Here is a 21,025-nt window from a genome sequence, read left to right as displayed (position 1 = left end):
CAACAGATGAATTCTAAAGGAAAACCTTACAATTATAGTATAGACATGCAAATCTGCTCGAGTGTGTACAAGTAGCCGTGTCATTTATCTACTTCTCTGGCTTGTTCTCCCTACTCCAGATCTCCCAGGCCATGATGCACCAGCTCACCAGAAACTTCTGCAACTCAAGTAAGTGTTTCGAATCTTCTCTCTTTCCCTCTGACATATTTTTATCACATGTAGATCTACATGTTCTTCCAGCTTTCATGCCGTGATAGGGAAGAGATCTTTTCTTTGATGTAGTATGTGGGAGTGCTGTCTCTGGGATGTGATGTGACAGTACTCCTGGTTCTTTAAGATCATTCGCTGACTGTACAAGGAGTAGTGTTTAGGTTGCTTTGTACAGCGATCATTTTCGGAGGAATCTGATTTAGTCTTCAGCACTGATCAATCCCCACATTTATGTTCCAAAAAAAAGTAAATTTCTCTTTGTTTTGTTTCAATGAATAATAATGATTCTAAAAACCATTTTAAGAAAGAAAAAACTTGCTCTTTTACAGCAGCAAAATAATACATTTTTTGTTACATATTGTAACGCTTCCCTCACAAAACAGCGAATCATTTAATCATGAGTGTTAACATGGGTAATCTACTCGTAATTAAAAGCACCTTTCATACCCTCAAATGAACTGCAACTCATGAATAACTTCTGAAATGTAGTCACTTGTTTTTGTAGGCGAACATGACAGCCAACTTTCGCACAGCAAGGTCCCACACACAGCAATGAGCAAATGACCAGATCAAAGAAAATCTCTGAGTTATTTTCCCCCCAGAAATGAGTTGGGTCCCTTCCTTCCTCTGTTGAGTGACCAAATCTGCACTGGTCAGTAGCGAGTGCCTGGGGAGATGCTTCCTTGCCTGGGGGAAACACCTCCCCAGATGGGTCTCCGGATGTCTTCTTTTTCACTGCCTCTGTTTTAGTTCAGATTATAAGAGCGCGGTATCTGCGACCAGGATCCCAGCATCGATACCTGCGACATCTCCTTCCTTCTAAGCCAGAGACAGACTTGTGGAACCCTGGAGAAAATTGGGTGCATGGTCCCCACTGCCAGGATGAAGGGTCACCGATTTAGCTGGCTCACGGACCTAAACCCGAACTGAAACAGGAGCAGTATTGAAGCGGGTGTTACAGAGACAGGACTCAGCATGTGGGAAATCACGGAGCTGGAATCTGCGTTGCATCGCTGTGCGAGCACTGACATGGTGCAGCATTATCTCTTTTGTACAACGCTGGGTGAAGTAGCCCACTTGGCAGTAACATTTGAGTGTGTTTTTAGCCTGGTGATAATGGGAACCATCGGGTAAAATAATTGTGCTTGTGATGCCAATGTTAGCGGTGGTGTTGGAGGGGGAGGGAGGTCGAGGAGTCTGAAAGGAATGGGAGGTGGTACAAAAATAAAATATCGCTGTAGCAGTCATTGCAGATGAATATACTCAATGAATGGGAATACCCTTCCTCTGTAACACAGAATGAGACTGTAAATTCGAGATTTCACTCTTATACTAGCAGGGCTCCCTTGACGTTGCTCATGGTAATTTAGAGAATACGTTGTTTTATAATTACAAGAGTATTAAGCCATTTATTATTACATAATGAGGGGAATGTTTACCTCTCGAATGCCTTTTCCTAATCAGCTTCAAGTCTGCTGGTAAGATGAAGCTGTGTTCTTTGCCTGCCTACAAAGTGTTATCCCTGCGATGAGGTGCTCCCAAAAGGCATATCCTTAGGTCAGTTAGAGGCTAATTGCTGCATGCGAGGGAAGTTTTTCTCTCGACTGGCAGTTGCTTTTAAATCCCTGACACTTCCCTGAGGGAGAGGTCAAGTTTTCAAAGGCAGCAGGAAATGATTGGGTTTCTATTTCAAAAACAATGTCCTCGAACTTGGAGGTGTTGCGTATTACACAGGCGGTGGGAGGCATGGTGTTGCGTATTACACAGGCGGTGGGAGGCACGGCGTTGCGTATTACACAGGCGGTGGGAGGCACGGCGTTGCGTATTACACAGGCGGTGGGAGGCACGGCGTTGCGTATTACACAGGCGGTGGGAGGCACGGTGTTGCGTATTACACAGGCGGTGGGAGGCACGGCGTTGCGTATTACACAGGCGGTGGGAGGCACGGCGTTGCGTATTACACAGGCGGTGGGAGGCACGGTGTTGCGTATTACACAGGCGGTGGGAGGCACGGTGTTGCGTATTACACAGGCGGTGGGAGGCACGGCGTTGCGTATTACACAGGCGGTGGGAGTCCCGGTGTTGCGTATTACACAGGCGGTGGGAGGCCCGGTGTTGCGTATTACACAGGCGGTGGGAGGCACATTGTTGCGTATTACACAGGCGGTGGGAGGCACGGCGTTGCGTATTACACAGGCGGTGGGAGGCACGGCGTTGCGTATTACACAGGCGGTGGGAGGCACGGCGTTGCGTATTACACAGGCGGTGGGAGGCACGGCGTTGCGTATTACGCAGGCGGTGGGAGGCACGGCGTTGCGTATTACGCAGGCGGTGGGAGGCCCGGCGTTGCGTATTACGCAGGCGGTGGGAGGCCCGGCGTTGCGTATTACGCAGGCGGTGGGAGGCCCGGCGTTGCGTATTACGCAGGCGGTGGGAGGCCCGGCGTTGCGTATTACGCAGGCGGTGGGAGGCCCGGCGTTGCGTATTACGCAGGCGGTGGGAGGCCCGGCGTTGCGTATTACGCAGGCGGTGGGAGGCCCGGCGTTGCGTATTACGTAGGCGGTGGGAGGCCCGGCGTTGCGTATTACGCAGGCGGTGGGAGGCCCGGCGTTGCGTATTACGCAGGCGGTGGGAGGCCCGGCGTTGCGTATTACGCAGGCGGTGGGAGGCCCGGCGTTGCGTATTACGCAGGCGGTGGGAGGCACGGCGTTGCGTATTACGCAGGCGGTGGGAGGCACGGCGTTACGTATTACGCAGGCGGTGGGAGGCACGGCGTTACGTATTGCGCAGGCGGTGGGAGGCACGGCGTTGCGTATTGCGCAGGCGGTGGGAGGCACGGTGTTGCGTATTACACAGGCGGTGGGAGGTACTGTGGTGTTACACAGGCAATTATCCCCATCTTTCTTTCTCTTTTCCCAGTGCAGTTAAATCATCTCATAACATATTAATCAATCATTTTACCCATGTGTGCAGTTTTGGCTAATTTAGGAGATGCAGTTCGAGGTCTTGTCTTTCAACAGATGTGTGTGACTTTAATTCCTCGATTGTGCTGGTTGGATTAATAGAGTTGCTCTGACACATAGCGTGAGACACTAATTTACAGATCTGTCTGTTGTTATTGTTATTATGTAAATTTCTCTCACTTAATTGGATATGATTAATCATGTCAACCACTTATTTGTACAAGATTTTGCCCTGAGATCAATTCCCACCCATTTATTTGCACAAAATGCCGTTGCTTGTTCTGTAAAAGTTGGGTTATTAGCATGCAGTCATTCCATTGTGAAAGATTGGAGGAGCCTTGACTGTTTTATAAGCACTTTGTTTGTTTCTGTTGACGTGTAGCTTTCTCACCATAAATGCCCACTGTGACCATATCTTCAAGTGTGATGGGAAACACACAATTCAGTAAATAAGATCGTTTTTCTCCCCTTCCCTTCTGAAGGCGATGACTCATGGACTCCTTGGCTCGTTGGTCCAAGTAACAAAGTACTTGTGCATCTTCTGGTACTTGCTGGTGTGAATTACATAGAATGTACACACAGAATCAGGCCATTCGGCCCAACTGCTCCTCACCAGTCTCCTCCCACCATACTCCATGTCACCCGATCACCAAATCCTTCTATTCCTTTCTCCCTCATGTGTTCATCTAGCTTCACCTTAAATGCATCCACGTTATTCACCTTAACTACTCCTTGTGGTAGCGAGTTCCACATTCTCACCACTCTCTGGGTGAAGAAGTGGCTCCTGAATTCCTTATTGGATTTATTAGTGGTTATCTTATATTTATGGCCCCAAGTTCTGGTCTCCCCCACAAGTGGAAACATCTACATCTACCCTATCGAACACTTTCATAATCTTAAAGACCTCGATCAGGTCACCTTTTGGCCTTCTCATTTCTCGAGAAAAGAGCCCCAGCCTGTTCAGTCTTCACTGACAAGTATAACCTCTCTGTTCTGAGCCAAGACAGTGAGTGTTTGACTGTGAAGGACACCACATCTGAGCTTCATCATGTTCTCGATGTCTATGCACACGGCGGGGGGGGGGGACCAATTTTTTTTTGTGCCTCCTATCTCGTTTCTGCTGGAAAATGGGGCGGAAGGCAAAGGGAAATTTGAACAAGAAGACCAACCCGCTGACTGACCTGAGGCCCGCCTGACTCCACTATCGAGCGGGCCTCGACACGGGTGGCCAGCACTCTTGCCCCCGAAACAGATGAGAGACTTATTCAAACAGGGTCCCACGCCCGATGTAGGACCCCGATGCGATTTACCAGTGGGCGGGGATGTATGCTGTGCACGCCCTTCCCATTGGTCCCTGGCATGAAGTGGTCTAATCAGTGGTCCTCATGAGCCTTTGCAGGACGCTGCCGATCCCTGCACAGAATCTCCCCCCACCGACACATTCCCTGGGATCGCCTCCCCCTCCCCCTCCCCGACTCGGCGGAGGAGGAGGAGGAGCCAGCTGATTTCCCACCATGGTCCATCTGCGAGTTGCCTCAGAGTTGCCCATTCACCGCTCATGGCTCACCGGCCACATGCAAATAGAAAGAAAGGAAGACTTGCATTTCTCCAGCGCCTTTTACGACCTCGGGACGTCCCAAAGCGTTTTACAGGCAATGAGGTTTGGGCCTGTGGCTGCTGTGAGCGGGCACGCGGGCGAGACGATCGCCACAGTAAACCAGAATTGGCTCCGCAGTTCCGGGCAGAGGTCACTGGATCGTGAATATCCTGTGAGCTGGCTGAATGGGTCAGTGGGTAAAGGCACCGTGTGGTGTCGGACAGATGAGAAAGTCCCACGTTCACTCCCTGGTCCGTGTGCTCGCTAATAACCAACTTCTTCAGAATAAGCATTGGTACTCTGTGCAAATAAAAGAAAGAGCTTGGATTTATACAGCACCTTTCATGACCTCAGGATTTCCCAAAGTGCTTTACAGCCAATGAAGTACTTTTTGAAGTGTCGTCACTGTTGTAATGTAGGAAACTCAGCAGCCAATATGTGCACAGCAAGATCCCACAAACAGCAATGAGATAATGACCGGATAATCGTTTCCTTTTTAGGTGTTGGTTGAGAGATAAATATTGGCCAGGAGACATCTTCAAAATAGTGCCATGGGATCTTGTACATCCACCTGAGAAGGCAGACGGGACCTCGGTTTAACCTTGCATGCAAAAGACTGCACCTCCGACAGTGCAGCACTCCCTCAGTACTGCATTGGAGTGTCTTTAATTAGGTGAGTGAAAATTTTATAATCATAATCCTAGCTGGGCAGCAGTTGTGTGCAGTCATCGGTCTCCGTGCTCGTGAGCTGGGGAGGGGGGAGCATCAGCCTGGGTTTGTGCTCCAGTCTGCTGTCTGGTGACTCCTCATTAGGTGAGGACGGGAGTGGGCTCGGCTATAATGCCCCCCCCTCACCCCCCCCTGTACGTAGTTGAACAACATTCACTTGAATGGGGTATTAAAAAACTTCCAGTGCCTGTACAGATATGGGCTGAAATAATTTACCTGTTTTGTGTCTGATATCGAGGTGAATGGTTCAGTACAATAACTGCTTACTTTCACTCTTAATTTGACATTCCCTATGGGGAAACTGTGCTCGGAAGCGAGGAGGTGGATCTGAAGCCCTGTAGCTGGGTTTCACCGACTCGTGCTCCCTGGGAGCGCTGGATGGCAGAAGTAGCCCAAGTACTAATGAATGGTTCATCATTGTTACCTCGTTTTCGTAACGAGACCAAGTATAAAGACCACGTGGCCATAATTTGCCTTTTTTGGAATTCTATCCCCTCTCTTCTTGACATCGCTGGTGCTTGGTTGAGTGTGAACACTCCAGTTCATCAAGTGCGAATGCTGACCTGCTATTCGACCAAAGGGGGCATCACAGCCAACCCTTATCCTGGCCTTACTCGATGTCCACATGCAAGCTGATTGCATCGCCATGACGAGCAGGAACCCTGGAAGATATATTTTTTCCTCACTCTAACTCCGAGCCAATTGCAGCACTCCTACTGGTTCCTCCTGGCTCGGATCAGTGAATTCAAAGCAATTTCTTCGGTTCTTTTGTTTGTTTGTTGATCACGTGTTTTATTTTAAACACTGATCAGATTTCCTAATTTTTTTTTTGGCGGAGCCTGTTTGTGTAGCGCACTCCCCGAGGGGTCAGTGAGTTTATCCAGGGAATTGGCTAGCGAAAGAGAAACTATTTCTCGTGTTATATTATTGCGGAGTAAATAATCCCAACCAGGGTAGTGATGGAGAAAACCCTGGGTTAATTCAAAAAACAAGGGGATGTTACAATGGGTGAACTAAACTGGTCACCTTCCTCACCTATAATTATCTGGTGGTCCAGCTGTCTGAAATGGTACTTTTATATTTTTATGCTCCAATTTGATTTAACAACGATGCAAATGCGTGCAACTAATCATTCATAAGGTAGATGGCTGGAACAATGATATTCCAAGACAATCTTCTGTATTGTAATAATTAACAGCACTGTGGGAGAACCGTCACCACACGGACTGCAGCGGTTCAAGAAGGCGGCTCACCACCACCTTCTCGAGGGCAATTAGGGATGGGCAATAAATGCTGGCCTCGCCAGCGACGCCCACATCCTGTGAACGAATAAAAAAAAACTATATACTTTGCTGTTTTGCGATGCACTGTGGCATATTGCATTGTGTTCTGGTGCATTATGCCATATTGTAATATATTGCATTTTGTATTGTACTACTGGTATTGCACTAGAATATATTGCTTTAAGTTGTATTGCATTGCAATGCATTACTGCATTATGAACAGTTCTGGTCTCCACACTATAAAAAGGATATAGAGGCACTGGAGAAGGTGCAAAAAGGATTACGAGGATGATACCAGAGATGAGAGGTGAAACCCATCAGGAAAGATTGAACAGGCTGGGGCTCTTTTCCCTAGAAAAGAGAAGACTGAGGGGTGACCTATAGACGTCTTTAAGATTATGAAAGGGTTTGAAATGGGTGGACGTAGAGAAGATGTTTCCACTTGTGGGGGAGACCAGAACTAGGGACCATAAATATAAGATAGTCACTAAATAGGGAATCCAGGAGAAACTTCTTCGCCCAGAAAGTGGAACTCACTACCACGAGAAGTAGTTGAGGTGAATAGCATAGATGCATTTAAGGGGAAGCTGGATTAACACGAGAGAGAAAGGGACCAGAAAGCAAAGTGATAGGGCTAGATGGAGACTGGTGGGAGGAAGCTCACAAACATAAACACCAGCATGGACCTGTTGGGCCGAATGGCCTGATTCTGTGCTGTGCATTGCTTGTAATTCTTTATAATAATAAATTGTAATCTGTTTCTTCGAATCGTTGCATTGAATTGTACGGGATTGTAATATATTGTAATTCCTGCCTTGTGATCGGGTAATTTCACCTGCAGAACACAAGAGTTTTCGCAACTGTGTGAAATGTTGGCATTTAGACAGTACATAATCTCAGAATCCTGTGGTCAGTAAACAGAAGCAAGCATCTACTCAGTTCACCTCACAGGAGAGGAAACACTTAACTGCAGCAGTAATTTGCAGTGCCACCACTGGTGGGAGGGTGTGATTATAGCATAAAGGTTTACATAGGCAGTTTCTGTAAAAAAAAATGGACATTGTAATTTATAATAAAAAATGACAGAATCTATGACTGTAAAATGGGTAATGAATGAATTATATCTGTGTGTCCTGGTCCAATTCTCCCTGGCCTCTAACCCTCCTTCACCTGAAGACCACACTTGGGCCCTGATTTTAACTGCGGGCCAGTTTTTGGCGGGTGAGCAGCAGTGTGAGTTAGCAGTGAGGCTGGGAGTATTTTGATGTAAATCCCACAGGCCAACTTCTCGCCTGCTCCCGACGGGAAATGGAGACCCACTGCTGACATTGCGTGATTGTCCCGAGGTTGCACGGGTGGGGTGGGGTGGGGGAGGGCGGAGGGGAGAGTCCGGGGCAGGAGAGGGGAGGGGAGGGGCAGGAGAGGGGAGGGGAGGGGCAGGTGTGGGAGTAAGCTTTCCTTGTGGAGCCCGGATGAGCTCCGGGGCGGGTAAGTGAACCCGGGCTATTTTAACTGCCCACCCATCTGGTTTCTGGCAGGCGGTTTGGGTTAAAATCAACCCCTTGGCCTTGACTCCCCGCGTGCAACGCCAAGGGAGATCGACCGGTTGACTTTAAACATTCGATGTTCACCAGTGAAAATGAGGCAGAAAAGTAAGATCTATAAAAGTCTGTAAACGTCACATTCTCTGCTTTTGTCGAAGTGTCATTAACGATTTCCCGAATGTATAAAATTTATGGAATCATGCAGCGCAGAAGGAGGCCATTCGGCCCATCGTACCCGTGCCGGCTCTTTGAAGGAGCTATCCAATTAGTCCCACTCCCCCTGCGCTTTCTCCATAGCCCTGAAATTTTATTCCTTTTCACGTATATTTCATTCTGAAAGAAATTAAATGGAGAGGGAAAAAAATAAAATGTTATTAAAAAATTGTGCCCAGTATTTAAGTTTAACTGATAAACACAACCCCCCCCCACAAACAAAAACTTTGAAGTCAGTACTTATTTTGATAACCAAAAAAGTATCTTCAAAATAGGGTAAAGCATTAAGTGTCCTCACCAGGAGATCCATCAGTCTGATTAAAACATCTCGCCTGCAGAATGAACTGATGACCAACAGGTTCCTGTTCATATTTACTTTTCTGGGTGAACTGCGATCCCACTGCTCCCTGTCACTGATACCACAAGCTAAGTGTGTCAGTGCAGTGCCTGTGGCTGAAACTTTTTAAATACACCCCGACACCACTTTTGACTTGTCTTCCAACAAAAAAATAACTAATACACCAAAAATACAAAACCTGGTGAAACGCACTCAGAAACGAAGGAAAATAAATAGACACGGAAAACCAGAAAGCCTAAAAATAGTTGACTGAGGGTACCAATACTTATACCGTAGGAGTCAGGATGGGTCTGCCTCATCCTCCGTTCAAGAATCCGGGGAATATTGTGTTATATCTGTGGACCAACTCTTTGTATAAATGCTACTATAGAGAATTTGGTTGCTTGATTCTATAAACAAGAGGCTCTCGCACTGTGACAGCAAGCTGCAATATAAAAGAGACAAATTCCACACTGCTGAGGGCATTTGGGATGGGAATTTTCCACTTATTTCCATCTCCGGCTGTCCCTCAACCCCACTGCGACTGAAACGCTCGACCGTGCCATCGTCACCTCCAGGCTCGACTTGTCCAACACTAAATCCTGCTCGTCTTATCGCCCCTTTGCTTGACGACTTCCCGTGGCTGCCCATCCCCCATTCCATCCTCATTTGCAGATCCCTCCACTGTCTTGGCAGTCCCTGTGTCCGCTGGCTCCCGCCCTCTGCTCTTCTGACTCTTGGCCCCCCCACCGCATCTCCCACCCCCACCAATTAATCTTCAGCCACTTTGGGCCCCATACTCTGGCACTCTTTTCCCCCCTCCCCAAAACTCCTCTGCCATGCTTACCTCCCTCCCTCCCTCCTGTGCTTTAAAAGCCTCAAAATTGAACTCCCTGACAACGCCTTTGGCTGCTATCCCTAACCCTTACATGATTGCTGTGTGTCTGTTTTCTCCTGGTGAAGCACCTCTGGTCATTTTACGATGCTAAAGGACACAAGGAAGTAAGTTCTTGCAGGGTCCAAGGGGCGCCTGTGGAAAATGCGGAAAATGGCTTGCTTGGTATTGTCTTTCTTACAGACCCAGTGAAGCATGCTGCTGCTGCTGCAGGAAAAGGAAGAGCAGCAAGTGAAAATCAGCTCAAATTATCACTCTCCCCAGCATCAATATAATGCAGTTGGATACCGCACAACGTGATCCCACTGCATTATTACTCCTTTGGTCTTTGACAATTTCTAACGTGAAAAATTCTGGTCTGTGAAAGTGAACCCGCATTTTACAAGCAGTGGAGAGACAACATGCCAATCAGGCAGATGATGTGTAGACAATGAGGATTTAAATCCATTCCAGTGCCTCTGGACTCCTGTTAGGGTTTTCCCACTGGCCGGCAAGCATGGCCCTCTGCTAACAGAATAGCCAATGTAACCTGAGACTTGTGCTGGCTCTGTTCTGTGTAATGCTAGGTTGATTCACTCACTCGAGCAGCAACATCAGGCCGGTGCTTTCTTTCCTACTGTGGACAGAAGAAGCAAAGAAAGAGAGGCACTGGGGCCAGGAGAGGGGCAATTCCACTTCTCAATCTGTTGTTTCATGCAGCACCCCGAATCTCTCCCCCCACCCCCCTTTGAATTTGTAAGTATGTTGAAATTTATTGGTTGCACGCTGTTTGTTGTTGTGGGGGAGTGTCCTTTTTTTAAAAAACCTTTGTGAATGGAACTAGGGGTGGATTGCAATGTGTGAATTTCAGCACTCGACCAAGCTCCCGACACAAGCCTGTGAACAATGAGTGAGTAATGGGTAAAAGCTGATGGATGCATTATTGCCAAACAAGGCGTGCTTGATTGAATTGGTGTGATTGCACTGTGCTCTTTGACTTGTCATTCGGATAAGGTTACGGATAGGCAGTGCAATGAAACTAGCTGAGTGAACTGTGCTGGTTCGTGCTGCCCCTTATCAGACTGGGGGGGGGGGGGGAAACGTGCAGATCCCAGGCGTTGAATTAGTGTAAAACTGGCTTAGTTAGTTTATGTTGGAGCCCTTGTTGAGAACAAGTTAGTGAGTGTTGGTGTGTGTGTACTCACGATCATGGAGAGGGAGTGCGACAGCTTTCAGGGCATTGTGTCTGTGTGTGTGTGTGTATGGAATTTCATTCAGTTTTCTGTCTATGTTTGTATCTGCATAGCCCCGCTCCAGGAAGGGGAACAATCGGAGGGTCTTTTTTTTGGCCCCATTTTCTTTCTGATCCCAGTCAGAACCACTCGAGCATTAGGGGCACTTCATCTGGGAACATGGGACAGACAAGGTTGCTGAGGGCTTTGTGGCCCAAGAGACTTGAGCAATAGTGTCCCTCCACTGTGGGAGGTGAGATGGATCACTGTCATATCTTAAAAATCCAAACATATACCACGGGATGTTTATCTAAGTAATTTCTTTCTCAAAGTTGTCTGCTGTGTTTTGGTACCAAATCAGCACAATGGAAAGTTGAAATTAGCCTGAGAGCATTTTTAGTTTAGTTTAGGAAGAAAAGGGTAAAATGGGAGGAGAAAAACACTTGTTAACTAATAATAGTTCAATGGTCTGTGGTAAATATACCTCCCAATTGTGCCATTTGTTTCTCTCTCCTCTCCTGGTGGTACTGACTCCTTGTTGGAGTTTGGTTACGTGGACCCAAATTGCTTTTTGGTATCTTGCTCATGTTATTGTTATTAATATGTGGGCCTATGCTATTCTACTGCCGAGGGCATCGCGGCTGAACACGATCCAACATCCGCTCACGTACGCACTCACTGCTGGAGTCACTGGATGGAAACCCAGAGCGAGAACGCTGGATAATTCTTCTCCTTTCTGACCCCAGGGGTGCTGAGTTCTTGCACCCCTACTGTAACCCTGCCACATTTGAGGATTGAACCTGGGACAGTCCTGATCTGTACGGCTCAGTTGATTATATATAAAAAAAAATTGGAAGAACCAATGTTCCTGTCCTGCTTTAATTTGGGACAACCTGATATTAATCAACCGTTGAGAAAAGCCATAGAAATGCAAAACTTCCCAAGCCAACAAAATCAGCTGCTTCACCATTTCTACAGAGGCCTGTACTCCCTCCCCAAGCATTGACCCACATTTGGTTCGTTACACACTTTGCAGGGTGGGTGTGATGAATTGTTCGCAGGAATGCTTGATTTTTTTTTAACCTGCATGATAGGTAAGAAGTCATGTATTTATCTTAAAAAGACTTGCAATTATATAGTGCCTTTCAGGGCGTCCCAAAGAGCTTTACAGCCAACGAAATACTTTTGAAGTGTAGCCACTGTTGTAATGTATAGGAAACACGGCAGACAATTTGTGCACAGCAAGATCCCACAAACAGCATCGTGATAATGACCAAATCATCTGTTTTAGTGATGTTGGTTGAGCGATAAATGATTATCAGGACGTCGGGGAGAACTCCCTTGCTCTTCTTCGAATTGTGGCCGTGGGATCTTTTACATCCACCTGAGAGGGCGGACAGGGCTTCTGTTTAAACGACTCATCTGACAGACGGCGCCTCTGACAGTGCAGTGCTCCCTCAGCACTGCCCTTATGAGTTAGCCTAGATTATGCGCTCAAATCTTAGGAGTGGGACTTGAACCCACAACTTACTGACTCAGAGGCAAGAGCTAACAATGAGCCACGGCTGGCACCTGTTTAACGTCCATATGCAATGCATTGCTTTGTCCTTAGTATTCATGAAAACACATTAGGGTAAAGCTGGCTATTGAATACCTTAACATTGCTGTCAAATTGACACCCCTCTCCATTTGTATCAAAAGTAGGAAGAATATTAGCTGTTTAGAAATAAGAGCAGACTCTGCCCCAACCAACAGTTCACTGTACCCTGAGTGCCACCAGTGCAATTTCCAGGGCTTTATTACAGACCAGTGCTTAAAAATGTTACTTTGTCAAGTATTGTTGTGAAGCAACAGCGTTATACATGTGCCAGGACTTAATGTGTGTGCGTGTGCACACGGTGTCAGCTGTGGCACAGTGGGGGTAGCACTTTTGCCTCTTAAGTCAGAAGCTCGTGAGTTCAAGGCCCAATCCAGAGACTTGAGCACAAAATCTAGGCTGACACTCCCAGTGCAGTACTGAGGGAGTGCTGCAGTGTCGGAGGTGCCGACTATTGGATGAGACGTTAAACTGAGGCCCCCTAATTATGCTAAAAGATCCCAAGGCAGGGGACTTCTCCCCGTTCTCCTGGACAGTATTTATCCCTCAACCAACACCTAAAAACAGATTATCTGGGGGTCAGTAGCACATTGCTGTTTGTGGGATCTCGCTGTGTGTAAATTGGCAGACGCGTTTCCTACATTTACAACAGTGACTATACTTCAAAAGTACTTCATGGGCTGTAAAGGGCTTTGAGATATCGTGAGGTCATGAAAGGCACTACATAAATGCAAGTCTTTCTTTTATATGTGCGTGTGTGTGTCAGTGCAAGTGCTGTATGTGTTAGCTGCGGTTTATCTAGATTTATTATCATATTGTGGCTTTTTTTCCTCTTTCGACATTTGAAGCACATTACATTAATCGTTTCCGTTGCTCTGCTCCCGTTGTTGAGCCTCACGACACAGAGCACTGGTCAGAGCACTGGTCACAGAGCACTGGTCAGGGCCAATCCTGTGGTCCAAACTCCTGTCTGCTGAGGCTCCTGGCCACATTTACTCCGTGGCGTTGAATGGAAAGCTCCGCCTCTTATTCTTTGTTCAACACCCTTATGAAATCCTTAGTCCCGATCATCTCTCTGTTCTTGGTTGCGGTCTCAGTCCAAAGTGTGTGTTTTTTTTTCCAAGAGAAGAGGAAACAACTTTCTGCTCCGTGTTCCAGACGGAACACCAACACTCCATGAGGGGGATGTAAATGGAATTAGTGTCTCATCCCGGGGAGGCAAGACGCATGACTGTGCTGGGGTTGTGACAGGCTCAGGGGCTGCCTTCCAGCCCACCTCGGAACTGATGGGATTCTTTCTAATTATGCTTAAAAAGTGTTTTGATTTGAACACAGAAGGTATCTGGCAGCAATACTGTAATTGCCAAGACATGGGGTCTTATTTCTGAAAACAAACTTGGATTGGCACAAGGTCTGTAACCTGATCCAGCCACTTGTGTTTTTTTAAAAAAGTACATTCTCATTTGTTCGGCCACCATATACATGTGGCAGGTTAGATTCTCCACACTGCACTCTGTTTCTGATCTAAACCGTGCTGGTGCGGAAGCTGCCTGTAGGAGGGAGGGATAATTGGATGGAGAGGGTGGGACGTCATCTTTGGATTGCTGTCGTTTTGATGGCCAGTCAAGGGACGATAGTCTTGAAAGAACAGCGGAGATTGGGAACTCGAGGGGCGGTAACTTCCAGCAATGGGGTAAAACGCGTAATAACGCATCAGCCAGTCATTATACCCCACACCCTGCTTTCCTTTCCACAGTAAAAAGGAAAACTGGGCAATGTTTGTATTCCAAGAACAAACTCTGATGTCACGGATCAGTCCCCGATTTTAATCGCTCCACCATTGGCGGCCGTGCCTCCAGCTGCCTAGGCGCTAAGCTCTGGAATTCCCTCCCTAAACCCCTCCGCCTCTCTCTCTTCTCCATCAAGATGTTCCTCAAAACATACCTCTTTGGCCAAGCTTTTGGCCACCTGACCTAATATCTCCGTACCTGGCTCGGTGTCGAATTTTGTTTGATAATCGCTCCTGTGAAGCGCCTTGGGCTGTTTTACTATGTTGAAGGCACTATATAAATGCAAGTTGTTGTTGTTGCATTTCTATCACTGGTTTGAATAAATGTGGGTAATTTTAACTTTTGGCAATCAGGTGAAATGGGCGATATCAGACTGGGTGTCCGTCAAACGCCTCTCCTGATTTTCCGTTTCACGGTGGAGAGAAAAATCAGGAGAGGTGTATATCGGGCGGCTGATCAGTATCGCACAGTCGCCAAAAGTTTAAAATTACCCCAATGTTCCAATAAGCTTGCAGGCTGGAATGGAATGCCTTTGCTTTGTGCTTTAATCTGCTGTCAGCCCTCTGTTCTACCATTAAAAATGTTTTAATGTCCATTTTAATCACAGTAATATAATTAGGTACTGTTGGTGGTCAGCATAATATAGAATTAAGTTCAATTCAGTGAATATCTGTTCCATTATAAATGACCGTTTTACGAATGTAAAGAGGATACATACAACGATATGGTGCATTACAAAAAATGAGCACTTATGCCTTGAAATTAGGCTCATTAAATAGTAATGCATTTGAATTAAATCCCTTTGTCTGCTCTGTTAACGGTGGTGCTTAACTTGTTTAAATAGTGGACAAGGGAATCCCAAACAAACATGTTAAGCTAATATTCGAGGAGCTTAATTCTGACATATCATGGGCTGCAGAACTCAGAAATGGCACAGGTGCATGTGAGTTATTTTGGCTACTTGATAAGTGGGTTATAGACTGTGTTCTATGCCTTCTTTGCATGTAGCCAGTTTATACCACACGTTTCTGCATTTCCGAGTAAGAGCTATAATTCAAGGCAATGTTTTTATGGATTTTTTTTTGCTGAGATGCTGGATTTAGCCTTTGAGCACAGGACATAGGAACAGGAGTAGGCCGTTTAACCCCTCGAGCTTGTTCTGCCGTTCAGTTAGATCGTGGGTGATGTGTATCTTAACTCCATCCACCCGCCTTGGTTCCGTAATCCTCGCCTAACAAAAATCCACCGATCTCGGTTTTGAAATTGACCCTCAGCCTTGACAGCTTCTTGAGAGAATGAGTTCCAGATTTCCGCTGGAGGATACAGATTTAAAGTTAAGGAACCTCAAATGAGAAGAAAGAATAGAATTTTTCCCCCCCAATGTACAGTTGAACCTGTAATGACTAACTCCTTCAAAAAAGAGCTGGATAGATATCTGGTTAAGGGCTTATACGTGAAGGCCAAAATCATTTAATGTGTAATAGTACATGATGTATTTAAGGGGAAGCAAGATAAGTACATGAGGGAGAAAGGAATAGAAGGATATGTTGATAGGGTGAGATGAAGTGAATAGAATGGGAGGAGGCTCTTTTGGACTATAAACACTGGCATAGACAAGTTGGGCCGAATGGCCTGTTTCTGTGCTGTAAATTCTATGTAATTCTATGGTGCTGTGCTGCTGGGGAGGGAGTGTGTTTGGGATCAGGGAATATTTACGCAGAACCTTTCTTCGGAGATTAAGTAGGGGAAGAGTCCACATCATGTTGGGTTGCACATGATTTGTGGATGGAACAGGCCTGATTTGCTGAACGACCTTTTCTCATTCCATCTTTCTTGCGTTCTTGTATCCCGACATTAGTGATGTGGCCCCCCCAGGGCATTTTTCTGTCACCGTGTGTGATCGTGTCGTGCACACGATAGCTCTGTCTGGAAGTGAGAGAACAATTACATAGACGAATCAAATTAGAGCGTAGATATAACAATGGAAAGAAGTTAGAATCATAGAATGGTTACTGCACAGAAGGAGGCCATTTGGCCCATTGAGTCTGTGCCAGTTCTTTCTAAGAGCAATCCAGTTAGTCCCATTCCCCCCGCTCTTTCCCCATAGCCCTCCAAATTTTTTCCCTTCAAGTATTTATCCAGTTCCTTTTTGAAAGTTGGGAAGAGACTAGGTGAGCAAGTAGGAAGGAGAAAGAAGTTGGAGAAATCAGAAATACAAGGTTGAGCGAGATGGCAAGCAGTAACAAAAAGGGATGCGCACATCGAGAGAGAACTGCAAGATTCAGATCAAAAGAAAGCTGCTGAAGGAAGAAGCGAGAGAGGGGCAGGGAAAAGTCAGAGATAGAATTAGTTGGTAGACATGTTCTGGGCCATGAACTACTGTAAAGAAGGGGAGGAGGAGACAAGCTGCACAAATGCTGCAGAGTGGTTTCAGCAGTTTCCATTTGTGTGTTGGATTTCCGTGTGGAGTGCAAATTATTTTCATGGTATTGTTCGTAGCGATAGGATTGGATTTTATTCTGTGAGAACTCAACATAATCACCGTCCCCCTGAAGTAAATCATTGAATGAAATAAGAAGATTTGGCCTCTTGTCACTTGATTTTCAGGTCCATGCTATTTCCGGCAAGAATTCTGTATTTACGTTTCTTCAATCCATTTTGAAGAGATTCTGTCGTCAGATTGCAAATGAAAAATTCCTTAGACACCTGAAGTGGCTTGAGCAAAATGTCACTACACTGTGCTGCTCAGTGAACAATCCAATTGATGGCTTCATGCAGGAGGTTCTTGGATTTTCCTTACGGTGAATGTGAATGCCACGATATCACACAGACACCAATGACAGTGTGTTGATCGTTTATGTTACTTAAACTCGTTTGAGAATTGTAAACGAAAGAAGGACTGTGCCTCAGAAATATCCCAAAACAGCTGGCCCGCTACTGGATTACTCGGACTTATTTTGCAGTTAAATGCAGCAATGAGCACATTGGACGAGAGCCCACAAACGACAGTGAGATGAATGACCAGGTAATTTGTTTTTGGTGGTGTTGGCTCACGGAGGAATATTGGGTCAGGACACCAGGAGAATTCCTTGCTCTTCTTTGAATAGTGCCATGACATAGGCAAACGGGGGTCTCAGTTTTAATGTCTCATCTAAAAGATGGCTTTTGTGACAATGCTGGACTCCCTCAGTGCTGTCCATTGTCATTCTACAATTAGTACTTGTTCGAGAGTGGAGCATGAATCCACAAGCTTCTGACTCAGAGGCGAGAATGCCACCAAGATATTTGAAGTTTGATTAAAATGGTCATTTTATTCCAACCGCCTTGTTGTAGATCCAACCGAGACAGAGACTAATAGTCGATCGTCCATGATGAGCTGCTGAATTCTCTCAGTCTAGTTCAGAGTGGAATTTGCATGATTTTCCCTCAATGGCCATGAGTTTGCAAGATTTTCACTTCATTTTGGCATCGATACTGAGCAAGTGTCAGCCTTGACTCTGTGGGCAGCATTCTTACCTCCTGAGTCAGAAGGTCGTGGGGTTCAAGTCCCACTCCAGAGATTTGAGCACAAAAATCCAGGCTGACACTCCAGTGCAGTACTGAGGGAGTGCTGCACTGTCGGAGGGGCCGTCTGTTGGATGAGTTGTTGAACCGAGGCCCTGTCTGCCCCCTCAGGTGGATGCAAAATATCACACAGCACTATTTGAAGGGGGGGGATAATTCTCCAGATGTGCTGCCAGTATTTATCCCTCAACCAACACCATCAAAAATAAATTATCTGGTCATTTACCTCGTTGCTGTTTGTGATTCCTCACTGTGAGCAAACTGACCACCACATTTCCCGACATTACAACAGTGACTATACTTCAAAAGTACTTCATTGGTGACAGAGCGCTTTAAGATGTCCTGAGGTTGTGAAAAGTGTTATATAAATGAAAGTTCTTTCTTTATCAAGAAGCACTAATTTGGGGATCTGTGTCAGAGATCCACAATCTCTGAAAATTTCAGATTAGTGCGGTGAGGGGGAATGCCCTTGTGAGGTTTGAGTTTTGAGCATCTTGCCAGGTAATGTTAGAGAGATTATGTGCTGCATGTAAGCACGTAAAGATAGCTGACAAATACTGCAGTGCAGATTGTAGTGTGACTTTCACAGTTCATCCCAGGAATCAGTACGGGGTCTGCACCGTTAACGCTGCTGCAGAGCATGGAGTTTTTTTCCATTTTAGTTTTGTGTGCAGTGAGAGTGAACGGCAGTGCAGTAGGTCGAAGTCACCATGCAGCTGGCTGTCCGTGCGTGGAGACATGCGAAAAGCATCGGGGGCTCTTTCTGGAGTGAGACCAGCTATTCGTTTGCACTGGCTGAAAGCCGCGAGGAGGTGGAGGGGGTGTTTACTGGGCCGATTGCAGTGTGGGTTGGATTTTCTTCGCCACTTTCTGGATTGGGGTCCATGCCAGAATCGCTTGCTGTGGGCCTGCACTATTGAGTTTGTTTTATATTGTGATTGGAAAGGTGGCCAGGAGAATGGAAGAATGGAGTGAATTCGATGAGAAGGATTGGGGGGTGAAGGGGCAGGAATTTTGCCTGTGAGACCTCAGCATTATATATCCTGCTCTCGATTCGTATGTTCGGATATTGCGGGTTGCAATGAAATTTGTACCAGCGTGAGATATACCCCTGAGGTGCGTCTGGTTAAAATCAGCACCAATCCAGCATTCCTACCTCGTCTGATTACGATTCGCAAACTGAAGTTGAATTTTAATCTGATTTAGGGTCTGATCGATTCAGCGTCTGTTGGAAATGGTTGATTGGGTAACAAAACAGGGAAGAGAATGTTCCTTTTTGGGCTCTGTCATCTCTCAACTTCACGAGTTGTTGCGACTCAATTTCAAGATTCTGAGGTGACGACAAACATTTACACAAGTTAGTGACCCAACTTACGGCCTTTTTCTGTTTTTCCCCCCCCCTCCTCCTTACTCCCCCCGGGGCGCCCGCGCCCCCCCACTCTCACACCCACTTGTAAATTGCCCAACAGCTGAGTTTTGAGTCAAGAATTCAGGGACGCTGAACCAACATGTAATAGAAGCTCTGCTCAGCTCTTTGTGTGTTCCTTCATGCTTGAAGAGCTGTGAGGTTTGAAGCTAAGGCCTCTTGCCGAATGTATATTTACCATCTGCTTCAAGCCTGGTGCCAGGAGGAGTAGGTGCACATTGGAGAACAGGCAATGGAGCCAAATCTGTTGTCTACTTGATAAAAACAAAAATCTCAGTAGTGCTTTTGAGTACTCGCACAGAATTTAAAGTTAGAAAAATTAACGTGACTTTGGATATGTAAATGTAGATGATCTGGGAATGTAATTTTGATAGAAAGCCAGTATTATGAAGGGCAGTAGAAAACATACTGCAGGTTTTAACTTTCTGAGCACAGACTGTTCTTCAAAGCTTTCGAAATATTCCGATTTTCCACCCAAAGGAATGTAAAGTCTGCAGAAATCAGTTGCACAATTTTCTAATGTATTTGCCTCAGATAATTGTATAGAATTGTTCCTTAATTCAAAATACAAAGTTACTATATTGCCGTTTTTATTTTGCTGTTTGATCGCTACTGCAACCCTTCGTTTTAGAGTTTATCCAATGACTTTCAGCTGACACACGTGCAATTCTAGGCTGCAAAAATTCAGTCAATGAAGAGGACAATTTTGCCCATTCAGTATGTATTTAGAGTTTTCAGGGTTTTTTTTTAAACTGAATGGTACAATTTGCTTGAAATGTTTTCAAAGAAAGACTTGTATTTCTACACTGCCTTTCACAGCCTCAGGGCGTCCCGAAGCGTTTTTACAGCCAATAAAGTACTTTTGAAGTGTACTCACTGTTGTAGGAAGGCTCACGCATAAAGAATGGGGGAGACAGCTCCCACTATATCCCAGCACGAGTCATTCCAGGAGAGGCGATCCGGAGGGGGAGGGGGTTAATTGGCAAAATAAAACAAGAAATGAAATTCTCCTCCTGCCCTTTTCCATGGTATTGTCCTTAGTTTGGAATACAGGACTGTGCAGTATGTGGATATTTTCACACATGCTATTTATACCATTCCTTGATTTTGATTTTCCAGGAGGGATGCAGGAATCAATTATCTTTGCCTCCTCCCTCCCTCCGCGCCCCCCCCCACTGCCGCCATGGCCGGATATTAATCCTAATGCCCAGAAGTTGTTACTTCATTTGGAAAGAACGCATCCTCATCAAATACGATCAGAGGCTACCTGATTGTGAGGAATGCCAGCACTCAAAGTAAGAGAGGCCGATGGAACACTTTCTGATCCAGGGACACATTGCCAGCTTCAAGCACTCCCAGATCAGATCCATAGATATGTAGTAAAGTTCCCTCCACACTGTCCCATCAAGAACTCCCTGGACAAGTGCAGCACGGGGCAAAGAAGAGAAAGCTCAACCATCTCTGTTGCTGAGTTCCCCACCATCAACTTCTTGGAGGGTCGACATTGAACAGAAGCTTAACTAGATCAACTGTGTCACCACCGTGGCTGCAAGAGCAAGCGGAGGCAATGAGTGGCTCATCTCCTGACCCCTTAAAGCCACCCAACCATCTCCAAGGCTCAAATCAAGAGTGTGATGGATACTCACCACTCACCTGGATTGATGCG

General features: G+C 46.1%; 1 protein-coding gene across 4 annotated transcripts in view; it reads left to right on the top strand.

The window, feature by feature from the left end:
* Window positions 1–71: 71 nt before the first annotated feature.
* Window positions 72–21,025, top strand: part of LOC137335843 (zinc finger MIZ domain-containing protein 1-like) — a 212,301-nt gene continuing 191,347 nt past the window's right edge. The window contains exons 1-2 of one of the 4 annotated variants that reach the window (XM_068001309.1): window positions 72–168; window positions 5,271–5,443. The gene's annotated coding sequence lies outside the window, so the exon portion shown is untranslated. Of the gene's footprint in view, window positions 169–5,270; window positions 5,444–10,355; window positions 10,507–21,025 lie in introns of those variants that run through there. The other 3 variants (XM_068001307.1, XM_068001311.1, XM_068001308.1) reach the window with 3 other exon arrangements.

The sequence above is a fragment of the Heptranchias perlo genome, chromosome 20 (assembly GCF_035084215.1).
Source record: "Heptranchias perlo isolate sHepPer1 chromosome 20, sHepPer1.hap1, whole genome shotgun sequence".
Classification (NCBI taxonomy): Eukaryota; Metazoa; Chordata; class Chondrichthyes; order Hexanchiformes; family Hexanchidae; genus Heptranchias; species Heptranchias perlo.
Note: the sequence above shows the minus strand (reverse complement) of the source record. Positions and strands in the feature narration are given on the sequence as shown.